This window comes from Astatotilapia calliptera, chromosome 2, assembly GCF_964374335.1.
Source record: "Astatotilapia calliptera chromosome 2, fAstCal68.1, whole genome shotgun sequence".
Taxonomy (NCBI): domain Eukaryota; kingdom Metazoa; phylum Chordata; class Actinopteri; order Cichliformes; family Cichlidae; genus Astatotilapia; species Astatotilapia calliptera.
This window is the reverse complement of record NC_137423.1, coordinates 25652715-25672094: the sequence shown is the minus strand read 5'-3', so window position 1 is coordinate 25672094 and position 19380 is coordinate 25652715. Positions and strand designations below refer to the sequence as shown.

At 41.5% G+C, this 19380-nt stretch overlaps 1 long non-coding RNA gene across 3 annotated transcripts; it reads right to left on the bottom strand.

Moving 5' to 3' along the window:
• Nucleotides 1-10604: 10604 nt before the first annotated feature.
• Nucleotides 10605-16107, bottom strand: LOC145431170 (uncharacterized). 3 transcript variants are annotated; one of them, XR_013911504.1, is made up of 3 exons: nucleotides 14891-16056; nucleotides 12647-12813; nucleotides 10605-11560 (listed from the first exon to the last, which is right to left on the bottom strand). It is a non-coding gene; the product is annotated as an uncharacterized LOC145431170 (long non-coding RNA). The 3 variants fall into 3 exon arrangements; XR_013911503.1 differs by lacking the exon at nucleotides 12647-12813 and having other exon boundaries at nucleotides 14891-16107; XR_013911505.1 differs by lacking the exons at nucleotides 12647-12813; nucleotides 14891-16056 and adding an exon at nucleotides 11657-12611.
• Nucleotides 16108-19380: the final 3273 nt, after the last annotated feature.

Here is a 19380-nt window from a genome sequence, read left to right as displayed (position 1 = left end):
AAGTAAATGACTGTAAATTGGCATCTTAATTAAAAATAAAGAATTAAAAACCGTACATTAAAAAAAATTAATAGATAACAATAATCATATTTTGGCATAAAAAATAAAAAACTCTTGCACATACTGGTGGATTAACTATTACAGAAACTCAGAAAACGGATTTTACCATTGCTGTTAATTTAGAGCAGCTGTGATGTAAACCTTACATTGCATTGCGAATAATCAGTTGCATTAAGGTTCAGGTGATATTTTTCCAAGTTCATCACTGCAATGAGCCAATGTAGAGCGATGGCTTTAAAAATATTGTCATATTTTAAAGCTTTTTTTAAAATAAAAAACTTAATTCATGTAATAGGAAACACGTTTGATTTGATCTCTATAACTATTTCTCTATGATTCTTTATATATTTATTTTTTTCTATATCTTCAGTTGAACCTCCATTTATGATATAGATTTTGTCAATGTAGTCTGCACTGTAAAAATTTAAGTGTAATTAATATTTATAAAATGACCTACAGCAATGAGAAGAAGAGAGAAGTAAAGATGATTCTGGTTTCAACTGAAGTCTTCCAGTAATTCGTTCCATAATAAAGGGTTTTTTAAAAATTAGGAAGGCAGAACTCTTATATATCAGTTTTGCATATATTGTATCATTTGGATGTACACATAATACATAGAGTAGTGGATCTGAAGTAACATCAGTTCCCCAAATCTGTTTAATCTTGTAATAAGCTTTTTGATCACGTGTATCAGACTTGCATTTTTGTCTGTCATTCACTCTCACCACAAGATGGCGCCATAGCCAAATAGTTTTTAAACATCAGCCACACAAGGAGCTCTGGGAGGACATGAGAGCAAGCACAAGGCAACCTTGATCTTGAATTTCTCTGCATGCTGAAAACATCGATCGATAGCAATCGTGGCTGTGAAAAAGCAGTTTTTTCCTTTAAACTGGGAAAAATATTTTCATAATGAGCGCAAAGCTGTTTATCAGCATCCAAATCATCAGAACGAGATGCCCTCTTATCACCACGAGGAGCAGAGAGTAAAAGAATTTGTACTCCAGCAGATACCGTTTTATATTTAACACGTATCCGTCATGTTGGGAGGGATGATTTGCGTGCTCGTGTCGTTTATTGCTTCTGAAAAGGCAGATCAAATATGTGCGATGCTGGTATGTTGCAGCTCCCCGATGAGGCCCTCCGCTGTGTAAACAGACCCACTCCGTCTGGGCAATAAAGCCATGATTTTCTTTTATCTTCACCAGATATAAACAGCCCAGAAAAGTGGTCTCTGTGAGAGCCATAAATCACCACTGAAGATGAGGTAATAAAGCACACATGGGGCGGGGGAGTGCCAGACCACTGAAACAGCACAGGGTCCCTCTTCAAACACAGCTGACGATAGCAGTAGCTGATTTCAGTGCCCTGCAGTGGCGTACCAAGCAAGCACTTGCTGGGCTCCTGCTCTACTACTGGGAAAAAAAAAAGTACTGTATTTCAAAAAGGCAAATTCTAAACGTGTAATTCGTGGCCATCATTTTTATTCGCCTAAACCGACGTGACTGATGGAGAACGACTGAATATGGTGATTTATGCAGTCATCTTTTAACTGACTCATGAGCAGCCCTTGAATGATCCCCAAACACACCGTCTGGAGGACAAATTCTGGATCGTTCTGGTCAGGATAATATTTTCCTGGATCAAGACAGGAATTATTTCACGCTCAGCATCAGCGTGTTCTTATTTGCAGAACCTCACACTGTAAACAGCACAGAAATCTGACCTGTGACTGTGTTATCGGGATTAGAAATGAATATCATAGGGTTTTCAGCAGTGCCTGTATAGTAAGTAGGTTAGGCAAGGGCCTGCTCATTTAATGTCTCTCCTGCTCCTCTATCTTTTTTCCCCCCCCTTTGAAGACTTAACAACTTTATTTATAAAGACACACGCAGCCAGCCTTGACCAGATGAAAAATTCCTCACTGAATTACAAGTCTGACTGCACCCAGGACCTTTCCACAATTACGTCATCGCCCAAACCGCCAGTAACTCACCCACAGAGGAAGCATGACACAGACAAACAAAAGAGGAGAGAAGCAGTGCCTTAGTGGAGGAAGAAAACTCTGTTAATCTAAAAAAAATAATAATACAGAAATATGTCCAACTACTTTTTCTCCGTGCCCCTTATTTCATAGGCCAACCGTGCTATGCTCGGGGATTGAGGTTTGTTTCCTTTGTTAGCTGTCAGGTGAAATGATTCTGCCACAATACTTATGACATGTCCTTTACTGGGCATTAGCCCAGGTACAAAAAAAGATCTCTTTTTAGTTTCGTTGTTTTGTTTTTTTAGTTTTTTTTAGTTTTGTGAACAGGAAGCCCAAAAGGTGCTCAAAGTGATGAATCACCTCTTCCATTTTCTGCTCACCAGACCATCATCTGGTTAATTAGTTGTAATTGATGATGTCTACCCAGATGAATAACTGTTGAGGCATGGGGGATTTCAGAGCTGGGAAAGCCAAAACTGTGAAACCTTAGCTTTTCAGGAGGCCAAAAAAAGTTCACTTTCGCCTCCGATGTGCTTTGAAATTCTCATTCCAATTTCTCTTGCTTTGCTTTCGCTCTCTCCGCAGTCTGACAACTGTAGGCTGGATGGAATGTTTATTTTGGATGCAGGGTTGAAAAAGAGAAAGCAGCTGACCTTCAACACTCTCTCGGAAACTCTGTCTGCCTTAACTAACACACATGCAGCTACGCTCTCTGCTTTATTTATAATCTTATCAATAAAGGCTGTATGTTGTCAGAACCCCAGACTGGGGCCAGTGCTAAGAGGGAACCCTGTGAGGTCCCCGGAGGATGGAAAATTTGCTTTTTGCTGGACATCTTCTTGCTCAATTGAAAACTTAAGTAGAAAAGAGATTTGATAAAAAGTGTAGCTAGTGAAGGAAGTAATGTCTTTTAAAGAAAAAATGTACAATTTAGGAAGCCCTAACTATGTTAACTTATCATCTGATCGCCTTAAAGCATAGAGTCTATAATAGAGGAAGGTTTTGTTTTGGAATGAGAAATGACAATATTTGAATGAGAGGGTGTGCTGCTAAAACAGATGTGCTTAAAAAGGTGCCGACATGAGCAGAGTCTGTCTGGACTCACCTGTGACACTAATAAACTTTAAAGGTACAGTCAGTCATTTATTGAACCTATTTAATAGAAAAAAGAATATTGTACTCATAAATGCACATTGATTATTGTGTAATTACGTCTCCCAACAAATTGATGTTTTCTCATAAACTTAGAATAAAGTTTTGATTAAGAATTAAGCCACCATGTTGACCCACCTTACAGTGACCGAGGTGGGCGTCGCTGTTTGCTTTATTGTGTTTTATGTATGCGTTTGGAGACCAGCCACATATGTAGAATGCCAAAGGTGGAGGAGAAGGGAACTCGTGGTTTTTGACTGCTGCAGGCAAATTTTGATACGTTTCAGACTCAACATATGAAAGATCACATGTACTGTATGTTTTATCATCTGTTAGGGGGTCTCCTTCACTAAAGAAGGAGAAAAAAGACAACATGACAGGTGTCTTAATAAAAAATGTCATGTTCTTCCTCCGCACCTGAAGCCTCATCTCCTAAACTCAGAGCTCTAAATCACAAAAACTTGCATAAACATGCTCTTTTATTCCTGATATTGTTTCAATTACATTTGTACATCTGACAACGAACTGGCTAAACATCAACAGTTAACAAGTGAACAAAGACAGTTTCAATAATGCTGGCTAACAGCAGCTAACAGACACTAACAGCAGCTAACAGGGGCTAACAGCAACACCCACCATAAGAAAAATTCAGGATATCCTGAACAACTTACCTCAGTATCTCTGTGTTTAGACAGAAGTGAGATTCACTGACTCATTAACTTGTATCAGACTTCTTTCACAAAGTTTTACAGCCTCCTCCAGAATAAGTACATGTGGACACCACAGGATATAGACAGCTGAGGTAAACAGTGGACTGACAACCTACACTCATTGCAGATCAATGGCGGCCAGAGTTGTTTGTCCTTCAGCAGCCACCGTAGCTGGAATTATGCACTTGAACTGGGAGGGTAAGAAAACAGAATTTACTTGACTGCAATTTTTTGACATCTATTGGTGAAATTTTACAGGTTGTAACTTTAAGCTTTTATACAGTTGAAAACAGATGAATATTTGCGACTATACAGTTGTTATAAATGGACTATAAACATATTTATTTCTGCTTTAAGTTTGGCATTTTAGCATTTTAAATCTGTGGGGATTGACTTTCTTTTTGAGCAGGCCTCAGGTAACTGCATGTCTGTGTTGTGTTACAACTTTCAGCCGTGACGGTTGCTGCTTGCCAAACCCAAGAAGAAAAATAAAATAAAATACAATACAAGTTTACCAGAAAAATGTTTTTGTTTGCTGGAGCTTAAATTAAAATCCAACATTTCTACAGGCACCCAGGTAGCGCAGCAAAGCTTGTCCAAATATGGGATTAATCAATGGCTTCGCCAGAGGCAAACATTTTGTTATTCCGGCAGAGAAAATCAGAGAGAATGAAAGAAAGATCAGATCACAAAAATAGGCTGCTGGAGCTGAATCTTACTGCTGGATAGATAAAAACACAAGGTTTTGGCTACATGAGGAACAGTAATGACATATTTGACTAAATGACATTAAAAATATTTGTAATTAAATGCTTTCTTGGCAAACCTTAGATGAAAAAAGCAAAACAAAACCACTTTTACATAATATCATCGCATTCTTCATCCAGATGTTCAGCTCAAATTCAAAACAGGACTTAGTGTAATCCAATGACTAGCTCTAAATAAAACAAAATGAAAGACTAAGAAAAGGATAAATATGTTACCCAGAAATAGCCACGGTAGCTTTTTCTGTGTAGACTAATTACAGCCATTCATTTTCTTAAATCACAAAAGAGAAATCATGTCTATAGACAAGTCTATAGGAAAAGTCAAGTATCTCTGCACCTGCTTCAGCAAGATCCTAATTGAGCAATACAAACCACTACCTAATCCTCTGTGGTCTACAAGTATCATCCAAACAAGCTTCATTAATTAGAAGAATTACACGCCCTGGAGAAAGTCAGACACACACCAGCGATAGCGCATTGTTAAGTAAATAGATGATTTCAATTAGGACAACACTTACAAAAGAAGTACTGTTGTTGTCTCAATGTAAAGCCGCAGGCTTCTTGGGCAGCTAAGGCCCATTAGGTTCTGATGAAAGCGCGCTTGAAGCTGAGAATGTGTGTGGCTGGGATATTCGAGAACAGACATGGTTTCCGCAGAAGACCCACAGAAGCCACAGAAGTCCAGCCCAACATCACACTACAAATTCTGACTGTCCACATTCAGCATAGGTAGCCAACACACACACACAAGCTCCCAACAAGTGCTGTATTTCACCCCTGAGATGTTAAGTCAAATCAATGTGTGGAATCAATGAGAGCATCGCTGGATTTACAGTGCAAGAATATGAAATGCCAAACTGTAGATGTGGATTTGTGACTCTATCAGTGGCACATTTCACAGGGTGAAGAGCCCCTAAAAGGTAGAAGTCCATAAAAGTCTCAGTGAATGAAATGTATTTCACTCTCCCAGACTCTGCTGTGTGCTCGGATTAAAGAATGCATTTCCCTTTCGTACGGGGACAATTTTCCACTGATCTTTGTTTATGGCATGCGGCTACATTTGCTAGAGTACAAACTTGCTTTTAAACCATATTTGATCCATGATGTGATTCAGTATGGAGGCCATCTAAACGTTTTCCTATCCAGTTAGGATAAGCCGGGGTCACACTATAGACAGGTCACCAGCTCATCACAGATCACACTCAGGTTCAGATTGATCTCTAGAGTTTGGGAGTGCACAGAAAAGCCCCAGTGAACCAGCAGGTTTTTCTGCAGAACCTGTGCACCCATGTACTGAATTAAAGAAAACACTGGCTGCAAATGAGATACGTCAGCTCAGCTGTGGAAACACAGACAGCTTCGAGATCTCATTGAGTGTGCAGGGTTGAGTCTCAAACAGCAGTAATTTCTAGTGAATTTAAGAACGGAGACTAAAAATGAGCCTCACAACAGAATGGAGACGGCATTCTTTCAGATTTTATTTACACAAGGATGTCTGCAATCACATAGAGCCAATGCCTCTGTTTATCCACGGACTGGACGGACCTGAAGGGTGGTTCTTTGTGAGGACATCCTCGAGCATTGCCAGGGCTTGTCACCAGTTAATGTTGCTGCTGGGAGAATCTGAGTAGCCTGAGCTTTGTTTGCTTTTCTCTAAACCATGTTGCTCTCTTTAATTTCCTGTTGATGAGACTCGCAGATCTGATTTCCTGCTTATGCGGCACAAATAATCTTGTTGCCAGTGAACCGACTTTAGTTGACTTTATCTCTAAGACACCCCCCCCCAGCTCTCTGCTATATATATATATATCATGTTTTTAGAATTTAGTTTTGACAATTAATCATTTCATTTTTAATGCCTACCACTAACAGCAAGATCTGTTTCTATGCAATAAGCCTGAGATTGCACGGTGCATGAAGAAGGTTAAAGGAAAGAGAAGGATAAAGCACAAGGGTGGGGTGCTAAAGGAAGAAAACATGTCCTCAGAGGTGGGGGATATTTTGTTCTGGGACCAATCTGAAGCATCTGTGAGGTCTTTCCTGTATCACGTCCTCTGATAATACTCAAGCTTTGGCAAGCAGGACCTCTTGAAAGAACTCCCTTTATTAGGTCCTCTTTTGAAATTACATGTGTCTTCTTTCCACATGTATCTGCGGCATGAAACTGTCATTTCCATTCAAGTCAAACACAAACCAGTCGGGAATAATGTCAGCATTAGCAGTGCAACAAAGTGGAAAGCCGGGACTGGACTGCTATCTACACACAGGAGCTCACCCACAGCTACAGATAGGGGAGCACATGGCAGATTTGACATCTTTCCATTTGCTGGAGGATGGATGAGCTTGACCCCTCTGTGCTCGACCTTGTTCCCCACCCTGGAGCAAGAGCAGCACATTCCCCACTGGATCAACATCTCCTGGAAAAGTTTCCGTCGGCTAAATGTTAAAAGAGAGACCACCTCTGAGGTGCGGCTCTGTACAGATCAGGCTCACGTGGAGAGCTTTGTGTTGCTGTCGAGATAGTCCTTTAAAACTCAAGATTATGAGTGAAACAACATGTGGGCGTAAAGCCTCGGGACTCTGATGACTTCACGTTTCTCGTGTTGTTTGCGCAACATTGTTAGCAGAAACTTTTTGCCAGCGAATGTCCAGCGTGATTCGATGCTGAGGTCCCTTTCCTCCCTCCCTTCACTGAGTTCGTAAATATTTTCATGCGGAGGGTGATCATAACATGACCTCATGAATAACTGGACGAAATATTCCCTTCTCCTTCTGCAAAGAATAAAAACATTTGCATCTCAATCTCTCTCTGTCTCTCTATAATGCTCCCTCAATCCCTCTCATTAAAAATCACCCTCACTCCCTTTTTCTGAATTTCTTTGACTAGCTTTCCATTTCTCTCTTGCTTTTTCTCCACCCAGCCCGTAATTAGAGGGAAGCAAGAAAAAAAAAAGAAGCTCGGAAGCTGACAAGAAACCTTTTGGGCACATCTGCCAACACATAGCTTTTAACTGGGTCATAGAAGTGAAACCCAGTGTGACTTTTTAGTGCTGAAAGAGGCTCTCTGGAGGCAAAGAGCTCCAGGCCCAGACAGGGAATCCAACCAGAAGGTCAAACATCCCCTTAATCAGGACGCCTCAAATCCCAGACACCTTGGGGGAATGTGGTGCTGAATTTATTAGCAAGCTTTTTAGCCTGGCTTGATCACCTGTGGGCTGGAACAGCAGAAGGTGGTTTTCTTGAGTCAGCCCGAACAGGAACTCAGTCCTGCTAGCTATTTATTTTCTCATTTTCTTATTCAGCACTGCAACTGGATATGCCCACATGGCTGCTCCTGGCTAGAACTAACAGGCGTGTATTTCAGGCTGTTTATATTTGGTCTTGTCTCCGGGGATACTTTTCAAACTTTCACGGCTGTTACACGAACACCTGATGAGTCTACACGTTCATCAGCGCACGCTCGCTTCAAGTCATTTCTCGATTGTTTACTCTTTGCAGCTTTGCAACCTGTGGTGTGGGTTTTATGCATTTTCTTCTAAATAAGGTATCGTTCACATGAGTTTTCCGCACTTGTTTTAATTGTTTCTGTGGTGTTGCATTTCAGCTCTAAGGGTTTACGAAAGGAAATACATTACAACCCAAACTGCCAGTTAACCCTAAATTAGGCTTGCCAGTGGAAATCGCACACTGGTCACTGAGTCAAGGCAGAATGCTGGTCTGGATGAAATCCCAGAGAGAATGGTCCACGCTTTCTTTGGTTCTGCAGAATATAATAACATTGCTGTGTTGCACTGGTTTGGGTTCAACCTCTGTGTTCAGAGGTTTACGCACAGGAAGAGGCGAGCAGTGATGTGGTCATCATAGACCAGAGAATAATTGCTCAGGGATGTGTAACAATGAAAAGACAAAGTAAAGCGGTTTTGATGTTGCTCCATTACTTTGTAGCTGACAGTTGGTTGCTACAGGGTCTGGCTGAGCAGATAACTCTTGTGTATTTTTCAGCCCTGTCGCATGTGTTCCCATTGAATCATGTTGATTTGTGTTCATTCGTGCTCCTCGGAAGGCCCCTTTGTCCAAGATTCAAAATGAATCCCTCTGAATTTGACCTTCATGTGCTTTTAAGCTGGAATTTGGAAGCTAATCTTGGTCATTTTGCTCAAACAGCAATGAATGCATAAAATTTAATGCCACATGCAAATTAAAAGCTTGCAAAAACTATCAGATTTATCAAAATGAGCTTACTCTCACCTACAGAGTTACTTCCATTCACTGGCTGATAGCCCTACTGCCATGAACACACCAGATCTCATCTGATCTCTGAAGCTAAGCAGGGTCAGGCCTAGTTAGTATTGACTGAGAGCAGGTCATCTACTAACTAGATGGTTGATAATTTAATCGCTAGCTTCTCTGGCCTTTTCCAAGGTATCCCCGGGAAAGATACCTAACCCTGAACTGCACCCAGTATGAATGTTACATAGAAAAGCACTTAGACGTAGAGAAAAATGCTTGTCTGAACGGATGCAGAGGAGTTTTACTTGCCACCATTTATGTTTCATGTTATTGTTGCAGGTTCCATTAAAATTTCTTAGTCTCTGTTCATCACATCACTGCTCATATCGCCTCTTTTAGGCACTGTTGTTCTTCTGTCAAGCCAACCCCCTCGAATAAAGAAATACCTCAAACCTAAACAATAGCTTGAAATTACAGTCACAGTGGTTGGAGACCGCAGCACAACCTAAATAATTACAACTGTTTGCTTTGAATTACGATATTGTTGCTTTTGAAATGGTTGCTTCAAAGACGAGGACCAACTGCTTCTTCAAAGTGACTTCAGTTGGTGGAAATGGTCATAAAACGTCAATAAGGTGGACTCAATCTGCTACCAGCTGGCATTCACTTTACAATTGAACAGGGACCAGTTGGCAATTACATGCAAACTGTTTGCAATAATAACTACAATAAACTGGCAAAAATCTGTTTACTAAAGAATCCAGCCAAACCATCATAGATCCGTATCCATCCTGTATGCTGCTGCACCATCCTGCAGGATGTTGATTTAACTGCAAAATTAGCAACCTTGTTTTTACATCAGAATTTTAAGCAGAATACAACCAGTTGGCAACCAGGTAAGAGATGCGTTGCACATGAGTCAGCACAGACTGACTCGGATTGATTCCAACGTGTTGACAGTCTGTCTGTGTCTATAAATTATACGGTGATTATTTGTGCACCCTCACTAATCTGTCTGAGAGTGATTGGAGTCAGTCTGCCATGGAGACAAATTGCCTCCCGCCAAGCGATCTCTGCAATCACCTTGCATTTTAAAGTGGTTGCTCATTGAGGATGAGGATGCTGCACACTCATGGTAATGACCAGCTGGTTGGTGCAACTACTTGCTATTAGTCGCCAACAGAAAATCACTTTTAACTGTGGTTGACTCAACCATAATGCATGTTACTTTGAAAAGTGTCCAGCTCTCATCAGTATGGTGAAAATAAAGCTACAGCTTACACTGATTTCCTTAGCTTAACAGAAACAAGTATGCTAGCTGTAAGACCAGCTTTTAAGGATCAGAGCTAATCACTTTCCTTTTCCTTTTTTTGTCCCCTGTCTATGCTAAATTAAAGAAAGAAGCTGCTGGTGGTAGATAAGACAGCACTATTGCTTGTCTCATGTGACTCGTAGCAAGAAATGAATTAGCATAACTCTAAAATGTCCAAGCACTTCTGAGAAGCAGCAGGTAAAGTTGAATTTTCTTTTCTCTCCTCTATCTTACTTTAGTTTTTTTCTAGCTCCCGATCTTGTGATAAACTTTCATCCCCTTTAAATGACTTCCTTAACATTTCAACTATTTATGGTTCACATGAAATGCTGGGGCTATGAGGCACACTGGACTGAACTGAAAGTTTAAAAAAAAGACAGCCCACACATGATTCAACCATTTTATTGGAAATGTTTGGCCAAATGACTAGCGTGGGTCACAGTTTTTCTCAAATGGAGTCTGACCTAGTCTGTGCTGGAGTGCTCTGAGAGGAGGAGGAGTGGGAGGAAAGAGTACTGTGGGAGATGGTAAAAAATAGAGAAGCACAATACTTTCCTATTCATGCTAGCTGGCACACAGGTGGCCAGGAAATAGCACAGGGAAAGTGCTGCCGAACATACACCCATTTTATTCAGCTAGTTAGCACGTCCTTGTCCACTTTGTGTGTTTGTGTGTGTTTCCCAGTCACAGTCACTCATCTTGGTTTTGACTTACACCCAACTGTAGTGGGTGTGTTTCTTAGTTCATGGGTACAGCTTAAAGTAAAAAAAGAAAAAAAATGCTGCTGCAGCTCGGTGTCTGTGCGATTTACCAGGAGTACAGTAGAGGATGCTGTTCTCATTCCAAGTTTGAATTTGGCCTTGTTCAAGCAAAATCGAACTCAGTCGAGCACTAAACTGCAGGGGTGGGGTCATTCACCATGACACCCCTGTAACTTATTTTCTTGACTGGAAAATGAAAGAAAGGGGCACTCCCATGGTAACTCATACTGCTAACATCTGTTTCAGCGTATGTTGTGTAAATCTTTTTTGTATTCGTCTGCCATAACATAATCTAGATAAACCGCCTATCATCAAAGACAACTTCAGCCCGTCTGCTTTGATGTGTCTCACATAATTTCTGCCGTACCCGCGCCGCCGCTGCTGCGACTCGTCTGATCGGAGACATTTTTCCACATTTTGCAGTGGTTTGTTTGAAGGCACGAGCATGACAACTGCTCGAGTGGAAATGCGAGTCAAAAGAAATTGCATTCTTCGTCGGGCCCTCCTCTTCTTCTGGAAAGCACTGGGATTGAAACCAAGAAAGACAACATCGGGGCTGATAAGATGCTTGGCTGCCTGCCCTGTATACACACACACACACACACACACATGAAATGTAAGGTTTCAGAAATCAAAATGCTCACGTGCAAATTTTGACATATCAGTTTTGGAAATACCCAGCAGGCCGCGGCTGTCTGAGTTCACCGTGCTTTGGGTAGGTCAGTTCGGAAAGCAGACGTGAAAGATTAATCAGGAAGTTGTTGAGAAGCAGATTTAGCACCCTGTGTCCAGTTAGTCAGCCTTCCCAGTCTGGGCTAACTGCATGCCCATTTGTGCTCCACATCTGTAAAAACTTACGACTCAGTGGGCCGGATCACAGAGACAGAGCTGTGCTTTGTCAGACCTCAGCCTCTGCCAGCCCTCAACCTAAATGGATTAGAGACACTGTTAGAGAGCACCAGTGGAAGACCGAGTTCACTGCTCCCAACCAGCAAGCTCCAGTCCCTTTAGTTCATCAGAGCGCAGTATCAGCCACTCAGGACGGCTCTCCATTCCACTTAAAGGCTTTTATTAAGAGCAGTGGAGAGTAGAGTCAATGCAGTCAGCAGAGCCACGGGTACGAGAACAGGACAAAAGACCAAACAAAGGTGGCGAAGGCGGTGAAAACAGACATCTCTTTATTAGATGCCATGTTGTCTTCATGCCTCCTCCTCTTCCTCCTCCTCCTTTTCTCTCTTGTTTTTGTCACCTTCCCTCTCCTTTCTCCTCGTCTTTGCCTGCAGGCCCTCGCCCGGCTGCCTTATAATGGCATGTGTTTTGATTGGTGCAGCAGGGGGAAGCGGGGCATTGTCTGGACAGGATCTAGGCTGAGATCAGTAGATAGATCGACTGGTGGTTTAGGGCAGTACTCAAACTACCGTCATCTTTGTTTTAGTTGGACCTTGCAAACACTTAGCTAATCCTAGAAAATAGGCAGACTTGCAGGAAATAGGAACTTATGAAAACAAGTCCAGCGGTACTATCATGCCGAACTTGTTCGTTCATTACAAATACTACTGATTATTGGCAGAGATATTATCAGACATCTTGTGTTCACTTTGTTAAGAAATTAAATCAAATGTTAGTGGAAGAAATGACATCAGCTGTTTGGAGGTTTTGAACTTCACCTTTACCTCCCCGGCATCTTTTGTCCGGGCATCCTGAACGGCTGATTTCATGGTGGGTTGCGGCCCACCCCGGTGCTATAATTGTCAGGAATTCACAAGGCCGGCCGCCTCTCGTTGCGCTAAAGGCGACTGACACTGAAAGGATGTGGACAGCTGATTTATGTTTTCTGGCAAAAAGAAAAACAAAAAACGCAGACAATTAATTCCTGGCGACAAGCACAAATTACAACATGCTTGGGTTGCTGTGGCAGGGTGCACGACCTGAAATAGCTGCTCTGTCAGTGCCATGAATCTGCTATAATATAAGAGACGCCGGGAGCCAGTATGATGCAGAACATGAATGGTAATACCTCCCATACAGTCTGGAGAGAAGTCTGACACTTCCAGGGCTTCTGTTTGAGTTTGTCTTAAGAAGAAACACAGATTCATCCCAGGAATCTGTGATGAATGCTTAATACACGTGCTGAAGCTCGAAATAGGTTTTAGTGTCACGCTCCCAGGATTTTAACATTGTCTTTTCATCATTATTCGAGCAGCATTAAGCTCTAGTCTTATATTACTTGTGAATTCTGGTTCTTGATTTGATTTAATTGTCTTTCTACCAAGTTCTGGGTTCAGAATCAAATTCAAACTCCTTCTCCTCACATATAAGGTCTTGAGTAATCAGGCCCCATCTCATCTTAAAGATCTCATAACACCACATCAAACCAATTAGAGCACTTTGCTTTTGGACTGCAGGCTTACTTGTGGTTCCTAGAGTTTCTAAAAGGAGAATGGGAGGCGAAGCCTTCTGTGGGTTCCAGTTTAGATTTGAGAGACAGATACTCTCTCTACTTTTAAGATTGATAAAGCATATATTTTTAAAAGGCCTAGGCTGCTAGGAGCTTCCCATCTTCACTCTCAGTGTACTTACACACCAATCTGCATTTAATCATTAGTTATTATTAATCTCTGACTCTCTTCCACAGTTTGCTTTTTGTCCCGTCTGTCTGCCTTACTCCCATACTGGTCGTAATAGATGACCGTCTTTTGGTTATTCCCTGCTTCACTACAATAGCTGATTTTCTTGTGTGCCTTGCTTCAGCTTTTACTTCCTGTTTATCTAATTAGCTTCACCTGTGTCTACATGCACACAGGTCTATATGTTGCTAATCCCCAATTCCTCCCCAGAGAATATACATGATATATATACAAGGATATGTATTAGACCTGGCATTTTCTGACCACACAACCACTGTCTGAAAAGTACTGTTCATTTACCTGAAAAAAAAATATCAAGAGCTATTAAAAACATGCAAAAGCAACAGGTGGCAATATAGCCCTGACCATATAGAAAGTCGGGCCAATCAAAAGCCAAGAAAAAGCTCTTTTTCCCAAAAAAATATCCTTGTAAGAGTGGACAGACCACAGCTATGTCTCCTCCTTTTTCTTTGTCAGATCCTACTGGTAATTTCCCTGTTCGTGTGGACTCTGGGACTCCTGGTTTGTGGCTTTTTATTTGCTTTGGATTTTGTGCTTCGCCGAAATAAAGTTGTCTGGGTCCTCTGCACATCATTTCATCTAGTGATATTAAAGTAAAAAGTCTAGCAGGTCTGGTTTGCAGAAGAGCATTTCTGAACACACACCCTTAACCTTGAAGCAGATGGACTGCAGCAGCAGAAGACCATACAGGGTGCCACTGGGTTTTTAATTACATTTTTTACACTGTTTCAAAACCTTGTATAAATCAAGTTTATGTGGTGGAAATACTGAACCCTTTCCTTTTTGTTGCTCTCATGTTTACCTCTTTTGAGCCTAACAACTGCTGGTTCACAAATACGGGCTTCAAGCGAGGCGGAGGGATCTCCTGTAATTAACCGTGAACGGGAGCTGGCAACGCAGCTTAGCGGTGCTTTCTGAGATAAAGAGTCAAAAGGGCACGCAGTGATATTCCAGGAGAAAATTGAGAAAAGTTCCACTGTCCTCTGCAAAGTAAGCAGCAACCAGGTGAAAGCCAAATGGCGCGCGGAGTTGTTTACTATTATGCTCTGCGAATGAGGATGAATTCCTGCACAGATACCGAACCGCAATCCTAGCTGGTCTTGCCAGCTCAGGCCGCAACAGAGTTATTATCCAACAGTTTAAAAATTTGAAACTGCTTTTCTGAAAGACTTCAAAAGCTATTCTGTACCAGGAGGGAAAAAAGTCTGAGTGGTGGACTGACTGATAGTCATCCCTCAGAGTAAGAGACACAAACAGACTTACACACATATTTGTGCTGTAGCAGCTTAAGGAGCTGTGTCAACTGAGTGAACATGATGTGTTGTCCTCATCTCTTCCAGTCCGTCAGCATTCGTCTCGTCTCAAATGCGCAATGAACTCCCGTCAGAGTGACAATCTGTCCCAAAGGACAGTCACACGGGCATTAGAATATGTGCCCAGCTTGTAAAACGACTGTCTCTCCTTTAGGGGTGGACTCCACATCGCTGATCTTCTGTGGGATTCACAGCCTCAGAGGCTTTCCACGGCGTGTCGTTTCCTCCCTGGAATCCGTGGATTAGTCATATCACATCCTATTGTCCTTGCCAGGCAGTGAACTACTTGGCAGCAGCTCATCTTTGTCCTGCTTTTATGGGCCAGCATTGCCACAGTCCAAACATGCCCACAAGTGTCAGGGACACTTTTTGCTTTTCTGTTTCTTTTCCCATTTAACTGCTGGAAAATTAAATTGTGAAATGTGAGCGTACTGGAACTGTCAATAATTTCAAAATTCCCAGGCTCTGAATGGCATTTGGCCGAGGGCTTTGTTGTGTTGCCAAAGGCCGACTTTTCTTATCCAACAATCTTTCAAACCCCGGTATGGCCAAGTCATTAAAGCATTTTCAGCTCACTGCCCTGTGTAGCTAAAACCGGAATGTGTTAATGAGAAAACAGTTTCCTTGACACTTTCTTATAGCCCACTGAACCTTTACTGCAAGGGAGTCTCTTTACCTCAGGCTCAAGTTGGCCTCTGGTTTAATGAAAAAAAGAAAAAAAAGGGGGAAGAAGAAAAAAAAAGTTTTCCATCCAGCTCCAAAGGCAGTCCCTGGATCTGAATGTGGAAGTTTTAATGGGAGTCAGATGTGCTTTTAATCAAAGGAACATGGCGGGAAATGTTACTGAGCTCAAGCAAGAAGAAATGCGACTACAGGAACTGTGATAAGACTCATATGACAATAACATACACCGATTTCTTGATGTAAGAGCCAGCTAACAAATCCACTGCAGTGTTAAAGCTGATTTTACCTCTGCTGTGATCATGGTCGTAGGGTGGTGTTAGGAACCCTTTATGAGGTATTGTACATGTAAAGACAAAACCGCTCATAAAGCAGGGACAGACTGGGGATCTTTTTGTAGTGGTTGCAGTGTTTGTGGTCACGCGTATTAGCATTGCACATTAATTTTGTTTTCATGCACTTAAGTGTTTAAAGCAGCTTTTATGAATAGTTAAAAAAAATAGAATAAATTGCTATGTTATATATAAAATGTTGTATTCAAAATGCAACACTGCCATCGGTCATTGAGCTTTGAATAAAAAAACGTATTTTTTAAAAGTTAATAATTGCATCACGGGTTGAATAAAAGCCACACATTAAAGATAAGTATACCTATTCCAGCATACAGACACATAGTCAACTGCACTGGTTGTGTGCACCCCCACCCCTCTTACTTTAGTATTCCCGGTCACAATAGACCAGTCAGTTTGAACAACTCTTAAATTAACATAAACATTTTTCACCACCAAATTCAGTTCAGCGGGTCAGAAAAGTGGGTCTTTCATTTGGTCATTTTGTGGGCCATTCAGGGGGTCAAAGGCCAAAGGGGGGATGGGGGGTTGGCTTCCCATTCATTTCCTATGGCAGTCACTTTTGATCGGGAGCACCACAGATGTAACCTAAGTTGATTAAAACACTTAAAATTCAACGAAAGAGGTGGTCATCACCTTTATATGTTCAAGTACATAGTGTGGAGGATGCCATAAGGCCTTGAGGGAATCGGATGTAAAACACAATATTTATGAGTTTTTAAATTTGTAAATTGGTCAGATTTGACCCAAACACGACAGGAAGGAGGCACAGGATGCACGATCTTCGCACTAAGAGGACTGAGTGACCTTTTTACATGGACTGTATTTAAAAGGTGGAGGCAGATTTGGGGTCTGAAAAGTGAAGCCTAAAACTGAATTCTTTCAAATGGCCAGCGGCCAAAGGGCGGTCCCTTTAGCTGCCAAACAACATAGCTCACTTGATCTATGACTGAAAATAAACAGCTGGTGAGTTTGTGGTCCCAGTTGATTGTTTCATGGCTTACTGAATATGACTTAATGTTTATTTATTTTTAAATATGATCCCCGTTAGAGTTAAAAAAATAGATTTTATGGCAGATTTCTGTAATCGTTCTTTAAAGGCAGGCCAACTTTGTGGCTGACAAATCATCATGCAGCATTGCTCAGTTTCACAGCACTCGCCTCTCATGTCTGGTTTCAAAACAACAACATGACGAGGTCCAAAATGCTTAGTACGAGGCTTCATCGTAGGACTTCACTAACCAATGGGTGATGGTGCTACACCCATTTATTATACACAGTCTCAGTAGCAGTACAGTTTTTAATTAGAAAAACTCGTACTCTTTTCTTGGCCTAGTGTAATAAGATTATTACTCAGCTCGGCTCCATGGATAAGGACCTGGATCCTGTTGAGATAGGACAAGCTCAATCTAAGCTTAGAAAAACAAAAACAGGATACAGGATATCAGTGATTCTTCACTAATAAGACACAAAGGGCCAGATTAACTAAACAGGGCAAAGTAACGTGTGAGCATAATCCCCAAATAGCACTCACAGATGTGGCGCTTGATTTGAATATTCTCTCACTTTGAGAAAGGATTTTCCATAAACACAACAAGGTCAAAAGTCTCTGCGTTCACACCAAACTTGTCAATGTGCTCTCGGTAAATATCAACGCAACTTTTGTTAGGCCAGGATCCAATTTATGCCGGGGCACTGCGTCACTAAATCTGGCCCAATACCATCTAAATGATTAGACTGCTAATATAGCCCCCTAAATCCTTCACACTAGCCATTTCCACTTTGCCACAGTAGTTGAATCAAAGACTGTTTTTAAAACACAGATGAAGCTCCCACGGCATTATACACCGGTTTGTGTTCATAATCTTAATTCACAAGATGGGCCCATGTCCTCATTTTAGGTTTGACAGTGTTTAAGTGGTAAAGGTGAATGGCTTGGACATGAATTTTTTTGGGGGGGAAGGCCTCAAAGGGGACTGGCGGCAGCTCCTGGGCCTGGCAGATCCCCATGTACTACACAGAAGTGAAGAAGTTAAAGAATTGAAAAGGTGAGGGAGGGTGGGGCATGTAAACAAGAATGAACAGCTTACAGAACTGGGGGAACCTATATAGATGAGAAGCGGAATGAGCGTGTTTGGAGTCATGGTCTCGCTCCTGAAATTCCCATACTTAATCTCCAAATGAGGATTTTGACCATCGGTATTTTGTCTCTTTGAAATTTTGAGGCTAGAAGTTTTCATATTTGGATGAGAGGGTGGAGTACTAAGTTCTCAGGTAATCTTTTAGAAAGCTTGGATAGCAAGCTACACCCATAGACTGTGTGGTTGGATTATGCCAACACAGATACCAACTAATCAGTGTTAAGTACTGTTAAAGTAATATGCTTGAATTTAGTTACCAACCCCTCCTAAAAAACATTAGCACAGACTTTTTCTTCTTTTGAAAGTTCTCAAAAATGCTCCAACAAAGCAATCATGGTTGAAAGGTCAACTTTAGTGACTCCGGCTAATTTTAAAGCCTGTGCGACAGCTGGATGGTACAAGCGATGACGTACTCGCCTGCCACCAACTCTAAAATGGGAGATTTTAACATTGAATCATCCCACTTTTGAAGCCTTAGATTAGATTAGAGATTAGATGAAACTTTATTAATCCCTCGGGTGGGTTCCTCCGGGAAATTCAGTTTCCAGTAGCACAGCACTGAAAGAAGTTGCATGTTACAGATACAATAAGGGGAATGAGAGTAAGGACATAAGCATAAATACACCATATATACACATATACACATATATAAATACAGAATATACACTATGGATAAATAGGATTGCACATTTGAGTGCATATATTGCACAGTGATTATTGCACAGTCGGATATAAGACCCCCCCCCCCCCAAAAAAAAACCACCAAAACAAAAAAGCACTACAGCTCAGTTGTTCGCGCCCTTCCTTGTCCCCCTGTTTCTCCTCCCCCTCCCTTCCAGTGAGGAGTTAAACAGTCTAATGGCGTGTGGGACAAAGGAGTTTTTAAGTCTGTTGGTTTTTGACTTTTTCAAGAAGCAACCTGTCGCTGAACAGACTCCTCTGATTGTTTACAACCATGTGCAGAGGTTGCCCAGCATTGTTCATAATGTCCATCAGGTTCTTTAATGTCCTTTTCTCTGCCACTGTCACCAGAGTGTCCAGCTTCATCAGCCTTTTGAGGAACTCTAGTTTAAGCGGTGACTGTGGCACAGGTCAAGACACTGATCCCTGAGTTGCTCCCAGTGCATTCACTGTATGTATGTTTGATAGAAAGCACTAGAAAGTGGAGTAGAAAAGCACAAGAACCAGTCCATTTAGTTGTTTCCATGTTTCTGACTAAATGACTTTGAAATGCTATTCAGGTTACATAAAGTTAGTTTGGAAATATA